Source organism: Lissotriton vulgaris, unplaced genomic scaffold (genome assembly GCF_964263255.1).
Source record: "Lissotriton vulgaris unplaced genomic scaffold, aLisVul1.2 SCAFFOLD_1615, whole genome shotgun sequence".
NCBI lineage: Eukaryota > Metazoa > Chordata > Amphibia > Caudata > Salamandridae > Lissotriton > Lissotriton vulgaris.
This window is the reverse complement of record NW_028249168.1, coordinates 498,960-516,124: the sequence shown is the minus strand read 5'-3', so window position 1 is coordinate 516,124 and position 17,165 is coordinate 498,960.

Below are 17,165 nucleotides of genomic sequence, written 5' to 3'. Positions count from 1 at the left end.
GCCACCTCCGTGCAGAGCCCAGACTATTCCGGATTCCACCACAGCCCATTCTGAACAGACTGTGGGCAGTCCTTTGCCTAACAAAATAATAAAGCGATCTATCTACATAACCTCAATCACAGACCACAGCCCAAGCAAACTCCCAGAAAGAAACAGAGCAAGATGTTGAACGGCGCCCACAGGCACAAGGTGTGCACAATAACCTGGATTACAAGCAGGGTGGGTTTGTACCTCCAGCTACTGAGCTCACACTAGTGCACTAATCACGCAGAGAGATTTCACAAAAACTTTCCTCACGTCTTCCAAAGTAATGATTATGCCAGAAAACCACAGTCGCCCCAGAAGCTGAAGGAAACGCACAGCTCACCACAGCAACGGGCACACGGACAGCGGGAGGGGGGGACGGCACACGGACAGCGGGAGGGGGGGCGGCACACGGACAGCAGGAGGGGGGGATGGCACACGGACAGCGGGGAAGGCACATGGACAGCGGGAAGGGGGGGAAGGCACACGGACAGCGGGAAGGGGGGGAAGGCACACGGACAGCGGGAAGGGGGGGAAGGCACATGGACAGCAGGAAGGGGGGGAAGGCACACGGACAGCGGGAAGGGGGGGGGAGGCACACGGACAGCGGGAAGGGGGGAAGGCACACGGACAGCGGGAAGGGGGAAGGCACACGGACAGTGGGAAGGGGGGGAAGGCACACGGACAGCGGGAAGGGGGGGAAGGCACACGGACAGCGGGAAGGGGGGAAGGCACATGGACAGCAGGAAGGGGGGGAAGGCACACGGACAGCGGGAAGGGGGGGGGAGGCACACGGACAGCGGGAAGGGGGGAAGGCACACGGACAGCGGGAAGGGGGGGGGAGGCACACGGACAGCGGGAAGGGGGGAAGGCACACGGACAGCGGGAAGGGGGAAGGCACACGGACAGTGGGAAGGGGGGGGGAGGCACACGGACAGCGGGAAGGGGGGAAGGCACACGGACAGCGGGAAGGGGGAAGGCACACGGACAGTGGGAAGGGGGGGAAGGCACACGGACAGCGGGAAGGGGGGGAAGGCACACGGACAGCGGGAAGGGGGGGAAGGCACATGGACAGCAGGAAGGGGGGGAAGGCACACGGACAGCGGGAAGGGGGGGGAGGCACACGGACAGCGGGAAGGGGGGAAGGCACACGGACAGCGGGAAGGGGGGGGAAGGCACACGGACAGCGGGAAGGGGGGGGAAGGCACACGGACAGCGGGAAGGGGGGGAAGGCACACGGACAGCGGGAAGGGGGGACGGGCACACGGACAGCGGGAAGGGGGGACGGGCACACGGACAGCGGGAGGGGGGACGGCACACGGACAGCGGGAGGGGGGACGGCACACGGACTGACACCTTCGAGTAACTTCCGCGCATTATAAGAATGCATTAAAGAAACAAATAAATAAAGTAGAAGAGCAACGCACAAAAAGCACAACTGACCGTACCAGGATACAGAAAGATTAGCAGGCGTGCGCCAGACCTGAAATATGCAGAAAGCCAAACCCCTAAAAATAAGGAGAGGAGTAGACCAAAAGCTCAGGAAGTAGAGCGGCGAAGCCGAGACACGAACCGGCAACCCCAGCCACAGGAACGAGTACACTAGGCTATCTTCCAGCTCACTCACAGGCATGCATAGTGCACAGAAGTATGCAGGAACAAAGGGGAAACCAATACCCGCAGAGCGGGAAAAATAACCCCAGGACAGGAGAAAGGCGTACACAGACTCATGGCCGGAACCTGAGTCCGAAACCCCCAAAAGGAGAGTACGTGGAATCCGACGCACAGCAATGGGACACCAGTGCCCAGCTTAGAGAAAATGTCATATGTAACAAAACAAACGGGAAGCATTCATCAGAAACGAGAGCCCCTGTCAACAGCACTACATTTTGTTCATTTGTTGCATGTGGTAGTTTACATAATTTTTAATACATATTACGAATATTTAATTATTTTACTTTGGGAATATGTGTTCTATTAGTTTATATTTATTAATTATGTTTTAATTTAATATATTGAAATTAATAATTCAATTTTTTAATTGCAAGTGAAGTTAGTATTGCTGTCACATTTTTTATATTGGTCTACATTGAAACTACATATAAAAAATTATTTGCCATTAAAATTTTACTTTGATTTTATTTTTCAATTTTGAAAGCATATATCACACTTTAAGTTGTCCCTATAGTTTGCCAAAGGAAGATCCTGCCACAAGTTACTAGTAGTTACTTTACACTTGTAATCACTTGTAAATTAGGCTCCACCCCCTGAATTCAGGGCGTGCATACGTGTAAGTCTATAGTCTGGAGTAGTTTTACACTCTTAAATCGTGACTACTCAAATGTAGATTTATTCACAGTGAAGTTTACCTTCGTGAGTACCCCCTACATGCACAGAAAGCGAATTTCCTTGTATTAATCCCAGTTTGAAATCGGATTAAATGAAGCACATTTTCTGCATATTGCACACTCAGATGTATTCAGTTTTATTATGTGTTAGACTGTAACTTTCACTTCCTAAAAGTAAGCAATTGTATAAAGAAGTAGGGAATAAAAAGAAAGTATTACATGTGAAAGTCACACGGACAGCCGCTTTAAAACAAACTGCTGAGGTGGCGAAGTACACATTGTATTTTTCATGATTTGCAACATGCTGCACAATGGTACACTCGGGTACAATAGGTCATGGTGCCTCGTGGCCAGTACTGAGACGCCCCGAGGTTCAGAGACAACCTCAGATTGCTAAATGGCAAGAGAATCACCGTGGATAGGAAGGGAGTGAGCAGGGGAGTTTTGGAGAGAGAACGAATAAGATGAGGGTGGGAAAACAAAGTGTAAGGAGTTTGGGAGAATTAAAAACGAAATAGATAAAAAATGAGAAGTCAGTTACGTGAAGTGAGTAATTGAGGGGGCGGGGGGGGGGGGGTGGCTGAAGCCCGGTGAGTCCAATGGGTGTTGCGCGCCTGGGGTTAGGAAAGAGGGATTGAAAGAGGGCGCGAGCGGGTGGGGGAGAGGTGGAGAGACTGGAGACTTGTGCTGGAGGGAAGAGCTAAGCAGGGGGTGAATGGAAAGACTTAAATTTGTCAGCAAATATATTGTATTTGGAGAAGGGACTGTTAAAATGTTACTGCCCAGTACTGTAGCCGCCCGGGCAATTATAAAACAGACCCCACCCTCAGAATCCCCACCCGGGGCTTGAGGTGAAACTGAGGCGCCTCGAAGACAGGCGTGATCTTGCTGGGAGGGGTTGCACCAGTGTGTGCACAAAAACTGGACTCCATGTGGTGTGGCTCAATAGCACGCTGCTTGTTCTCCCAGGAACCTGTAAGTGATCATTGTAAAACCGTGGGCTGATACAAAAACGTGTGGCAGCTCTGGGAGCCGGGCCTGAAGGGACTACGGGATACCCCCGCACCGACCCATGCACATTTTCTGTATAGAGCCGGGGCCTGAAGGGGCTGCGGCGCCCCCGAGCACCGACCCAAGCACTCTTTCTGTGTGTTATGTGTCGCGTGTTGTGACATGAGTTCTTCTAAAGACTGTATAGCGACCTCCAGACGAGTCTCTGGATCGCTGTAGAGAAACGGATCACCCTCTCTGCAGCTCAGCGACCGCACCTCTGCAGTGGGGGGCGTCCCAGAGCCACAAGAGAGGGCGCCTAGAGAGAGAATGCAAACGCAAGGGCGGTCGGCGCTGTACAAAGTAAACACACAGCATACCTGTGTGCGAGGACAGAAAGCAGGGCCCGCACAGACAGGACAGTGACTGGAGGCAGCGTTAGCAGTTGGAAGGGAAACGTGAGCGCTATCCGCTCAGGCCGCCTCTCAGCGCTACTCACCTGCTGCAGCGGAGTTGGTGTCCTAGTGCCTGGAAGCCCTGAGGGCAGCGCTGGATTAGCAATTTCTTTCTCGTTCCATAGGGTCTCCAACTCGCTGACTTGTGCTCAGGCACATTTGGGCGCACTCCCAGTAGATGCTACATACAAAGCAGAAATCCGCGTTCCAGCTCGGGGATGTCCGCGTCTAGCCTACAGAGAAAGCATCGCCCTACGGCGGCAGCACCGTTGTTGGGGTCTGATGAATCTCACCTGGTGGAGCTCATTGTGTTGTTGAACCATTGGAGGGGGTCGTGCAGTCACGGCGGAGCCTGGGAGAGAGAGGCGGCAGCAGGGGCCTGAGGGGCAGAAAATAGCAGCGATAAGTATACGAGCTCCCCCTGCAGACCGGCTTCCATCCCCAGGGAACTGACGCAACAATAACTTTCGCACCTCAAACCCCGCGCTTCCCAATAATGCCCACCTATTCCCCCAAAGGAATCCGGGCCACTTAAGTGTACCCCTAAACTTCCTCTTTAAGACTAAGGCTGATTATTCATGTATTTTTTGTTAACTGCCACTTTCACAGCGCACAGTCTGCAATTAGAATTGCATCGTAGCGCCTTAATAACTATCTGTGTATCCCGGTCGCGCTAGCCAGTGTTCCTGAATGGGGCGCTCAGTGGAAATAGTTCACGTGCTCTATGCTTAAACTGGTTCTATTCCTAGACTGTCTGCTATGGTAGAATATGCTTAGTCACATGCTAAGATTTCAGACACAGATATCTGTCTTGGTTTGTCTTTTCACGCTCATCTGAAAACCTTGACACGCCGTTTTGTGACCGAAGGAGCATTCCAGCTTATATCCGGTTTCAGGGACTTAAAGGTCGTTTCTAGTGCAGCTTCATGCCCTTCACCACAGGCCCTGACTACAGATTTCTCAGAATAGCCCCCGGAGACAGATAAATAAGCATTGTCACCTCACAAGGGCGCATGGCTCGAGGCAGTGTCCATGGTTTTGCGCAGTGAAGAAGGCAGGAGCACGCAGAGACGGATATCTAAGCGATCTGGCTGCTCAGTCTTGTGACATTACAGAACCAGCAGCGGCCATTTCGGCAACCCCGCCCACGGTAATCATGAAGCACACGGACAGGGGGGGAGGGGGTGGGCGGGAACGGACAGCGGGAGGGGGGTCGGGAAGGCTTCCTCTGTTTGGGGGGGGGGGTCGGGAAGGCTTCTCTGCAACAGTATTTTTATCGGGAAAGACACGGAAGCGGGAGGGGGGGCGGGGAGCATCTATTTTAGTGCTCCAGAGCCCGCCGGGGCGAGGCTGTGCCGTTTTAGCCTTTCACCGTCACTCAGCTGTTGCCATTCTGCGTGCATCGGACCTGCGCGTTCCCATGTTCGGTGCTCAGGCCTCGGATTACGGCCGAGTTCCTGTGGAGAGAGCCGTCGCGGTGCCTGTGCAGTCCAGCTGACTCACAAACAAAACATTGCTTCCACTCCGCTCCTGAAGCAGCTCTTCGCACGGCGACGGCGAAAGGGGGAGGCCAGCATCAGGAAACAAGCGGGAGGGGGCGGGAAAGGGGGAGGAGAGACGCAGAAGACGGCCGGAGCAGGAAGGCGGGTGCCGGCAATGCCGGAACAGATTCGGGGGCGTTCCCGGCTTTTGGCTGACGTAGCCAAAAGCCAAAAATTCTCGGGAACGCCCCCGAATCTGGTCCGGCCATGACGGACGCCTCTCTGTTCCAATGGCTAGCCTCCATTTATGGAGCTAGCCAATGGGACAGAGGGCGTATTCCAAGAGTCCCTTACTGAAGACTAGAGATTTCTCTGGAGGCGGAGCTTACGCTCCGTTCCCCAGCGAAACCTAAAAAGGCCCTTCAGTGTGCACAGTCTATATTTTCTGTTTACACGAGGCCCATGCACCTGTTCAGAATTATCCCATTTGTCTGCTTGGGAGACTGTGGGCCAAAGGATTTGCACACATCTTCCACCTTGTTAACAATTGGCTAGCCACGGGTTATTTTCAGCCCGTCGTATGCTATAAAGAGGGGTATCAGTTGTCAGTCGACAAACCAGTCCTTGCAGGTGCTCACTCTTGCTGTCTCTCCTCACGCCCCCAAGTGTGCCTAATTCACAATATAATAAGAAAGTGGATGCACCCCCAGAGTTGGAAAGATGCCACTGCATGCTAATTTGTGCCTCCTGGACTCCCCTGGCTCTGACTCAGGGCACTGGCCGACAGAGACAAACGGGACGGGAAGCGCCGCTCAAGCACTCCTGGACAAGCAGCTCCTCTGGCAGAGTGTCAGACTGCATTTCTGTACATACTCACTGCGCAAAGTACGTTTTCAAGAATGCCAGGTCAGGAGTGTGGGTTGGCCCAGCCTGAGCTGGCTGCAGCATTCATTTTTATCACAGCTCCTGCTGAGACTCAGCCCTGGCCGGCCACAAAGGCGTCACATGAGTGCAACAAACAGTTTAGTGTGTGTCCATTTGCCGACACTGCCTCTTTGAGTGCCTCCCGTGGAGTAATATTGGTGCCTCATCATGCGAGAGGGGACTGCACAGTCTTGGCAGAGGCTGCTTATACATCAGCATTCAATTTTAGGGATCGGTGGTTAGCGAAGTGGGACTTAATTGACGGGTGCAGTTACGCCACGTCCAAGAGGACCATTGAATAGAAAATAAACTGGATGTTTATACTTAGGCTTTCTTGTTTTCGGTTTCTATTTTTGGTAAATTCTGGTGGGGTTTTTTCAGTTTTTTAATACCTTAAAAAACAGTGGTTATCAGCGGTTACACATTTTCGCGCCAATAAAACCAACAGGAACAGTGTTTTTCCGGTGTTTATGGAATTTTCCATATGTGTATAGATAGCGTGTGCACAGGGGCCCAAATACATTTTTACTGCACCAGAAAGGACTACAAAGTCAATAGCATTCCTCATTAACTCTGAAGATTGTAAAGACGCTTTCAGTATTCCATCTGTCAAGTGACAAGGATCTCTTACAGGGAAGCACTTCAGCTCAGGTATCGATTTTGACAGGTCATCATACAACCTTTTCACATACGTAGCTGAATTACTGCAAATACAAACAATATTACTCCAATCTTCATTGAACTTGGTAGGACCTATTTTCAGCAGCATTCCAAGTGACACTCCGTCCCATTTTTACCAAACGTCTAGTGTCATGTTGTCACCACTATCTCGGATGCTTGGTGACAACACTCTTTTCACATATACCTGTCACTACATCTTGCATTGAATGTTTAAAGCTTGGGGTGTTTGGCAGTTCACTTACAAACAATAGTGACTCGCTAGAAAAGGGGGCTGATGTATCAAAGGATTTCACCCATTCTCTGTCTGTGGGAAAAATGTGATGGTACATAATAGGAAGGATTCTTATGAAACCAGCCATTATACCCATCAGTGAAATCAAATGTAGCCAAAATATGAAATATGATTTAGAAATTTCCCAATTCTCTACAGTTTATATAATAACGAAATAAAACCTAAAACATGCTTCTAAACACTGCATCTTTAGACCAAATACCATAAAACTGAAAAAAGTAGAAGGAAGAAGAGACAATGTTTTAGTGACATCCCTAAACAACAAAAAACATGCAGAATAATGTTAGTCCAGTCTTTCTTGATGCTACCTTGTATAACAAAGTTACATTCTATTTGCCCCTTCATGAAGAAATAAAAATGTCTCTTTCACTCATCTTTTCCTTTCTTTGAATGGCACTTAGTTTTGGGGTTGCAAAGGTGTTTTTTCAGTGATTATATGTTTACACCGGTGATAGCTATTTTCCTTTCGGTGGAGTTTTATCAGTTAATATAGGTTTAAACCTAAAACTAGATAGCCTATTTATACTTTACTCAGGGCCTGCGCTAGGCATGGGCAGTGTGGGCAGCTGCCAAGGGCCTTGCGCTCAGCTGAGAAACAGTGGGCCCGCTTCACAGTGAAAGGACACACTTTCAAAGTTAGCCCAAGTGTGGTGGCATTTAGGGGGTGCAGGGGTGGGGGAAGGAGCGAACAGAATGGGGCTGATACAGCAGCTGGGCCAGCAATTGTGTTAGCTCAATGTCGGTGGCGAGGCAGCGCCTCTGTTAAGTAGCGGCCATTCTAGGCGCCCTTTCGGCATTTTGTTGCTAGGTGACAGAGGGCCCCTTTGTTTCCAGGACCAGCCGGACACAGGTAAGGAGAGGTGGGTGAGGGGTGGAGGGAGCAGCCAGATCAACTGGCTTTTGTAATCTTTGCATCACATGTAGCAAAGATTGCTTTGATGTGAATGTGCATTTAAATTGGATGTAAAACTGCGGGTGCTAGGGCAGTGTTGTGCAAAATGCTTTGTACTGCTTCAAGGCCCAGGGGATGGGGAGCCCCCTTTTCTGGCCCTTGAAGCGCTATAGCCAGTTTTAAGGTCTAGGTGAGGGGGCCCCGTTCCCTGAGCCTTGTAGCCATTACACCCTCTTTCTGCGCCTTTAATTTATTTGGTCCTCCTGAAATTGACGAAAAAATAAAAAAACTTTGCTGGAGATGTCTTTTTTGGGAAATTTTTCTTTTGCAAAGTGCAGCCTTGGGATGGTGTAAAATATGTGTCCTGCAACAGCAGTGAGCCAGAAACAGATGTATACGGTTATAAGCACCAACAGAGTAAATAGGTGGTAGAATTCTGATGTGAAAAATAACTAAATAAAGCAAAACAGAGTGGGCCGCAAAGTGGCTAGATGCTTTTATTCACACCCAAAAAGCATTAGCACTTCTTTACAGAGTTTACCAGTGAAGCGGTACTTTTCTTTTTCTTCTTTGAACAACATTGTTTCCCCAGGGTGGGGAAGTGCACCGTTCCTGGAGGTATTGAAATGCCTGGTTGATGGGTTGATTGGAAAATAAAATGCGCATTGTGGCTCTGTGATCACAGATGTGGTCTTTTTAAACCGCACTGCTTATGATGTGTAAGGATATAAGTAATGAAAATTGAAATGGGTCCCTTCTGGGCCCTGTAGTCATGTCCTTAACTTTTCAGGCAAAAGCACTCACTGATTTCTGAATAAGTGCAAAAGCGTTAAGGTAACCATGTTGTTCCTTCCTACATTTCACATGTGTTACATTCTTGAATTACCTATGAGTGGTTGCTTTTTCCAGGATGTTGTTACTTTTTTTTTAAGGCAGCATATTACTCTTAATTAATCGTAATTTTGAATTGTGTCACATCCAGGTGTTTATAGTGAGGCACAATTGGGTTGTAGTTCAAGGCATTGCGAGTTTTTCTCAGTGGGGCAGTATGGTGTTCGGGGGGGAAGAACGGGGGATGTGGCACTATAGTCCGAGCTGACGAATATGGGACTGGGGAACCAGGTTCAGCCGTCTCCTTGTGCTTCAACCAGATTCAGCCGTCGTGACCAGTCTCCCAAACCACTCTCTTGAGGGAGCACATTCCTGTGCTAGACCTTTGAAGGTCCTGCCAGACTATAGAAGCCCTGGTGTCTTAGCACCAGCAGGTGGACCCTAGCGGTGGCAAGTGTGGGTTAACCGTGAAGGCCTGTCCACCACAATCCATAATGAAGTTTACCTCCAGTCTTGCGGGCAGGCCTATGAAACAGCACACCTTAGAGTAGCAGTGACCCTGCCACTGAGGTCACAGGACCCTTGAGAAGGGCTGGCTTAAGGGCAGTGTGACCGGTGCAATCGCACTGGCCTCTGACTTTGGGTGGGGGCATCATGTTTGCAAGTATATTACGTTTTTAAAAGCACTTGGTGCCTCCTTCCTGGCCTCCAGCAATTTTCGGCAACAATATAAATGTCATAACTCCATTGATTAATATTCTTCTTAGAGAGAGATGGAGTTTTGTCAAGTGGAAGGTTTGACTCCTGAAAAGTAAGCGCATAGGGTTAATGTGCTTGCTGCATAGAACATGTAAAATATTTATGAAAAAAAATATTTTTTTAACATGTACCATGCAGATCACAAAGTGCACATAATGTAAATAGGTGAGTGGGTTACTGCTTTTGTCAGTGAGATCCTTTTGTTACTTGCAGTTTTTAAGTAAAAAATCTTAACATAGAGCAGTGAGCTATTAATTGTCATCTTAGAGTTGCATGCAAACTGCAAGGTATAAATAAGAGCATTATGGTTATTTCCCCAGTCTTTGATTATCCCAAAGTTGCAAAAAGGGTTCATTTGGATAGAAATAAATTCTGGTTATTAAAGAGAACCACCAACCATGATATTGCATTCTAAATTCATAGTTTGTGTTTCTCCAGACCAAATCACTATTAATCATACTAGTAGGCAGTATAATTTGTCATGTGACACCTACACCTTGTAGTCCTTTGTCTTCTGTAACATTTCCTATACAGTGTTTTACATACATATGATTGATTGTCTCTGTGTAATGTGTGTGATGTAAAGTGGACTGACACCCTACACTGGTATCTGTGGCAGGGCTGGCTTTAGCACTGGTGGTGCCCAGTGCGACAATGTTTTTTGCCCCCCCACCCACCCAATGACCACCTCCACCACGGATTCCCTCCTTAACAGATGCATTGATTTAATTTTATAGCGTCACTCATAAAAGTGAAGAGCGTCAGAGCACTTTACATAACACACACATTACGCAGAGACTATTTATCATAGATGTGTATAGGAAAGGTTACATCCGACAGAGGACAACAAGGGGTGGATTCAGGTCATCCATATAGGTAGGCAGTATAGTTGAAGAGTTCATGGTCAGGGGAAGCACAAAACTCTGAATTTAAAATGTAACACAATGGATTGGGGCTCTCTTTAATAACAAGAACTGATTTGAACCCAAATGAACCCTTTTTGCAACATTAGAATAATGAAAGTCTGGGGGAAAAATATGCTCTAATCTATAGTGGAGAAGTGTGGCTCACCGGTTAGAGGTGGCAGACCCAGAAACAGAGGTCGGCCCGGGACCAGGGTTCAATTCCCGACGCGGCAGGATACGGAACCAATGTCAGCGGGCTCGATAAATCTCGCCTCGGTGCCTCTCTAACCATGGGTCCCACGCTGCAACTCTGGGCAATAGCTTGCTTAATCTCCACAACGGCCCCCTCGCTGCCGGGGATGCCTGGCTTCACCTTGGGGATGCCCAATAGGGTCCATCTCACAGGGAAAGCCAGGACGGGTTCCCCAGTGGCACACAGCGCCAAGAAACCCTGGGGTGAACGTGCGCTCTACAAATTCATACTAACATAGCATAACATACCTTGAAGTCTGCGTGAAGTTCTTTGACAGTTAAAAGCTCACTGTAAACTGCAACTAACAAAAGGAAGTCTCTGACAAAAGCGGTAATCCACTGACCTGTTGACATTACATTCACTTTGTGATCTGCATGGTACATGGTCTTTGTAGCAGGTTTATTAACCCTCCGTGCTGCTTACCATGAATCAAAACCTTCCACAAGTCAAACCTCCTACTAGACAAAGCTCTGATGTCGCCAGGAAGAACATTAATCACCAGAGTTTTCCTGACATTTTAATTGTTTCCTGCAAATTGCTGAAGGTCGGAATGTGACAGCAGGTGCTTTTAATCACAAAATAAACTAGCAAACAGACACCCACATGCCAAGTCAGCACACTGTGTGGCCGCCCCACCCTAGAGCCGGCCCTGATCAGTGGCACTGTAGATCCAATTAAATGCATCTGAGCCAGAATGTGGTTGCGGAGGCTTGATGGACACTGTTGAGGGAATCTGTGCCAGAGGGAATCACTGGGGGGCACCAACAAACATTGTTGCACAGGGCTCCACCAGCACTAAAGCTGGCCTCTACCACTTCCTACCGTTCCAACACAAAATCAAAAACATTGATTTGAAAACCCCTTGATCTGCAGCATACCTTCAAGTCAATGTATGATTTAGATGGGGTCTCAGTGGTTCTAAGTATTTTTTTTAATCTATGTACTATCTTTATATGTTTGGGATGGTGTCTTGTATTTTTGTAATATATGTGATGTCTTTTTGCACTTGACATAACTCTGGCGAGTAAAGAACCCACACACAAAAAAGACTGTCCTACGAGCATGTGCGGATGGGATACCGGTGAGAGGATTTACTTTAAAACAACTTACTAAGTATTAATGTCATACTAAGATGGCACAATAATGGCACGGAAAGATAACTGAGCCTTTTGAAATTTGCGATTATATCCATGGTATGAGGGGTTTTGACTTGTTTAATTTTATATTTCAAATGATCCCAGCCCTCATTACCTCAACAGGATCTCTCTCCCCTTTATGAGACAGAACTGGAATTTTTATCATGCACTCATCTTGACCTGCACCTAGCTTTTCCATCCAATGTGACAAATGTAATCCATTTAATACAGTCTTCAAACATATGGGCTTATTTCACTTGTATATTTATCTTTCTGTCCATGTTACTGATATCCACATTAGGTCTCTTCAGTGATGCCAAATAAGATCAATGGTCCTGCGATGTCACTTTCTGTGATGTCGCTTCTTGTGATGTTGCATGCAAATTAGAGGGGCCCTCTCGCCCGGGGCCCTAGAAGTTCTAGGACCGGCCCGGACTTTACTTCCTGGAGATGCGCTTTTACCATGTGCATGCTAGGAGAGCACTTCAGTTCCAGGGCCTCAGAGCTCACTTTTAAAGCATGCTTTGCAGTTTGCCTTCATTGTTCTGGCCGGAGCTAATAAGCCTATTCTCAGCATACACACGAGACAGGGCCCAGTATCAGAAAAGCAATTTAGAGCGAACTCCTACTGCAGAAGCTCGCGCTCTTCCTGGAACCGAGTTTGTGTGGGGCTTGACAAAATGCTGGACACTTGCACTTTAGTTAACACCTAATGCCTTGCCTAGCATTGTGGCCTGCAGCACTTTGCATGCTAACAGAACGGCAATCCCAAATTGCAATGTGCTGCTGGCTTAAAAGTGCCTCTCTCTGTCTTTCCTCTCTTTCATCTCACCCCTCTTTCAGTCTTACTCTGCTCTTTCTTTCTAACCTCTCCCCCTCCCCCGCACAGCTCTTTCATCTGCCTGCCATTGTCCCACGTTCCAAAAGTACTCGCTTTTTGAATGGTTGCTCAGGTGACGGCATGCACCATTGTGTTGAAGGAATGTGTTTTCGGCACAGACTCCTTTCCTGGTGTTTCATAATTTACCCCTTATTCAAAACTTCTCTCTCCTCTTCCATGAGCAGAGCTATCATTTCTGACAAACACAGAGCAGGATTGGTTTCAGCGGGCTGTAGGGAGATGGGTGTGAATTTGTGCCAGCGACGGCCCGCACTGTTATTATAAGGAAGCTGGACCGGGACTTCAAGAGCCGTGATAAACACTTTTTTTTCCCTTAGCAAATTACCTCTCATCTAACATGCTTTTCGCAATGTAGTCTCCCCAATCTGTAGAGCCTTGTAAGGGGTTTGTAGATGTGAACATTTCCCAAGGTTTCCATACAGGAGCTGTGCATTTTCTTGTTTCAAAGCTCGATGTGGACGACGCTACAAATTGGCAGAGAGCTCGGTGCTGCGGTGGTGTGGGAGTGCGCTCCAGTCAGTCCCTAATAAACTTGTGACTACTATTAGTGCTTTTCCATTTCTGGTGCTTTGCAGCAGTTCCGAATCCAAGATCTTATAGTTTCTCGATGCTCAAATGGCTGTAATTTCTGATATTTATGTTTCCCTTGTCTTCATTACTTGATTTTTGCTCACAAGAAAGTGTCACTCACAGTCGTTGAATATCACTCATAATTACACTGAAATTATGAAAATGTCACACATAAACAATCTGAAACCTTGGCAGCTAAGCTGTCTCTACCAAAACGCTGCCCTCCCCAAACTACTACCACTGGTATTCAAAGCTATACATCATTTATCACCAGATTACCATTCTGGGTCGTTTACCCATGCCCCCCTCTAAACAAAACATAAGAGCTAGCAGTCAAATTCTCCTAATCTCTCCAAAACTTCCATGTGCCACATCTATAAATTCCACTCTTCCTCTCTTCTGGAAGGACCCCTACACTGGAATTTACTTCCTACACTAATTCGGGCGTGCTCATCGCTCCGGTACTTTAAAGCAGCTTTGAAGAGTCCTCTCCCCCTACTAAAAGGAAAATAGTCATCCCCGCGTCACGTTGCCTTCAGTTATTGTAATCCTGTATACTTCTGCTTGTTCATTATAGTCGCTTTAGACATTGCCTACAGTCTTGATCCTCTTTCCTGCTGCTCACCTTTTCGGTTCATGTCAACATCTAGATTTGTCCTATGGGCACCCTGTGTTCTTATGTACACCATTTCAGATCGAAATACTCCGCCACCAAATAAACAAACAAATAAAGGGGTTCTGCCCTTTCTGCCATGTCCTATAGGAAAAGGTGACAATGAAAAGATTCGAAGCTTGTGGAAGAACAGTACTGGATGCCAGGAAGTAGCTCACCACAATTTGAACAAGAACAAAAGAAGACAGAGACCGTTCGCACTGGACAAATATATGATGAGACTCTTGGCCATTCATATAATGAGGTGCAATGACCCAACGGTCCTCAGCAAGGATCGCCATAATTTGCACGCATACCATTCTCGGCTTATCTACACAAACATATACAGCAAACTGTACCTGCCCTAACATTGCTCTTGAATTTTACACTACACATTTGGAGCAAACAGATATCCGAATGGTATTTATTCAAAAATGTAACTAATTAAATTTGCACACAATGTAGTGGCCAGGAAAATGAGCAGTTCCTATGTTGAATAGTGAGGCACCTTGAGTGCAGACATATAGTTAGGAATGAGGAGTAATTACAGGTGGACTGCTGATATTTCATACAGACATCATGGCTCCATTTGTTTGAATCAGTGGTAACAACGTTTCATGACACTTCACACCACCACCGTCATGCACCATTATTGGAATCCGGCCCCACTTCCTCCTTTACACAAATGGGCCAATTCCACTTTTGAGCAGTTGTTTATAACCATCACCAAATGCCGAGGATTAAAAATGTCTTAAATCAATTTCTGCAGTTTGCGCAGTTCTGTATTTACAAAACATCGCAAGTGCAAATTTTAAGTGTTATTTAGTACCGATTCTCATCTGTCACACGATGTCCTCCACAAACTTTCACAAAGATATGGCTGTCCAAATAAAGTTATGTTATGTATTGAAATGCCCTGGATTATACATTAAAAGGCTCCTGTAGGACTTTGTATTTGAACATGAAAAATACAATAAAAACACATTTGTGAGACTGCAACAAAGAGAAAACGAGACAAAGAGTTGATTTGTAGTTTGTTTTAAGTCTGGCTGGCCAGTTTAGCTTTCAGTTACCTATTGTTACCAATTCTTTAAAATATTCATAGATTGGGCTTCAACTCCTCCCAAAACTCTCACCCAATGCAACTACATGTTGGCGTATCATTCTACCTGCTATGCTGTAATTGCAGTGTAACACATTGACCATGATTACAAGTAAAAGTGCTATTTATCGCACCTGGTAAATAACAATAACCTAGGGTTTGGTATTTATCGGGTGCAATACATAGCACATATTACGAGTTATTGCGGAATGACATGGATTTTGGTGTTTAACACTCCAAAATCCGCAAGGTACGGTGAATACCGTGCTCATTTTTCCTGCTAAATTTCAGCAGGTCTGACCTGCCAAAATTAACTAATGTTGAGTTATTTAATGCATCTGATAATTATCGCGTGCGTTTAAATAAAACCAAATTTGTAATTCCATCCCGTGCATAAGAAGGGGTTAACGCACGGGACGGCAGTAACCGCCCAACTTCTAATCAGGGCCCTTGAGGTCTATTTTATATTGCAAAAGTAAATTGTATCATTACATATTAAATCTACAGGAAGCATTGTTTTTTTTTGCTTTTTTAACGCAACATGCACTATTCAGATGTTTTAGATAGAAATTTAAGCTTGACCTTTGGGCTTTGCCAATCTTGTTTTAAATCTGTCAGGAAAAGTCATGTACTTGTGATTTTTTTCACTTAAAAAAGGGTTATTTTTCTTTTTTTTTCGACTAGGCACATTGAATGTGCGCTCATATACCAAATCGTGGTCCTTGGGACATGGTAGTAGAAATGGATTGCGTGATTGCTCCATAGGCGGCCGGCCAAGAAGCTTTGATGCACTTTTTGCTACTCTGCTATAATTCTTTGCCTCTTCACAGAACTTATCTTCGTCCCATGTTTCTAAAATATAGCAGGAAGAGCTGTAAGGATGCTCTCCTACTGTGCTACAGAACTGACCAACCAGATATCTACCAGGCCGTTGCCTCCTGTATATACATTGCCAGGAATAAAAGACGACCATTCATAAGAAAGTTCAAAGAGAGTGTTACTTCTTAGATAAGTAAGCAAGGAGCTGGGACATTTTAATTAACTTTTACAGTCCCGTGTATCTTTTTACATTTGCAGTTGGACATTGGGATTCATTTGTATAAGCAGCTGATATTGACTTAATTATATTTGCATATTGCTGGATTAGGCATGTTTTTTCCCAATCGTATGTACTCCTTTATCCTTCTTGCTGTACAAATATGTAATTTCCGACACAAATTGTTTGTATTTTGCACAGTTGCACTTTTGTTTATAATTCATAGTAATAACTGGTTGGTTTCTCTGCATCAGCCTGTTTTATAGCTTTCATATCAATTTATTTATGAATTACTTTTTAGTAGTATATTATACCTATACCACACTGGCACTGCACACAGCACTTTATCTTGCCTCCGAAGACGTTTACATAAATCTACCCTTGCTGAGCTACATCTTGTGGGTGCTGTATTCCCAAGTTTTTTAGGCCAATAGTTCTTGTTGTCCTTTGGCAATTGCATCAAGCACTTTATTTAGATTTTATACTATTTATCTGGCTTGTGAAAGCATATAATAGTATTGATTGTCCATTATTTATGCTTGTGCCTGGGATTGTTTCTTTCTTACAGTTCTCTATATTATCGGGCAATGAGCTAAAGTGACAACAAATCCAGGGTGTTTTTTCATTTGCATGTAATATTGTATGTTTATATTGTACGGCATTCTTGTAATGCTGATCCAATAGACTTGACTTGTGGATTCTGTGTTAAGTGCTGCGTTCACTTAATAAAATACGGAGCTGGTATGTTAAAATATTTGCCATGGTCGCTTTTAGTTTCCAGCCTTGCTTGTAGCCATTTATGATCCATTCCTTTCTAGTAGAATCTGTCCCTTTAGCCTAGCGGCCACCACTTCTGGTTTTATATTTCTGCCTGTCATTGAAAAGAGGTCTCTGAAAATGGACCACGCGCTCTTACGCAGTCGCAGTCGGCAT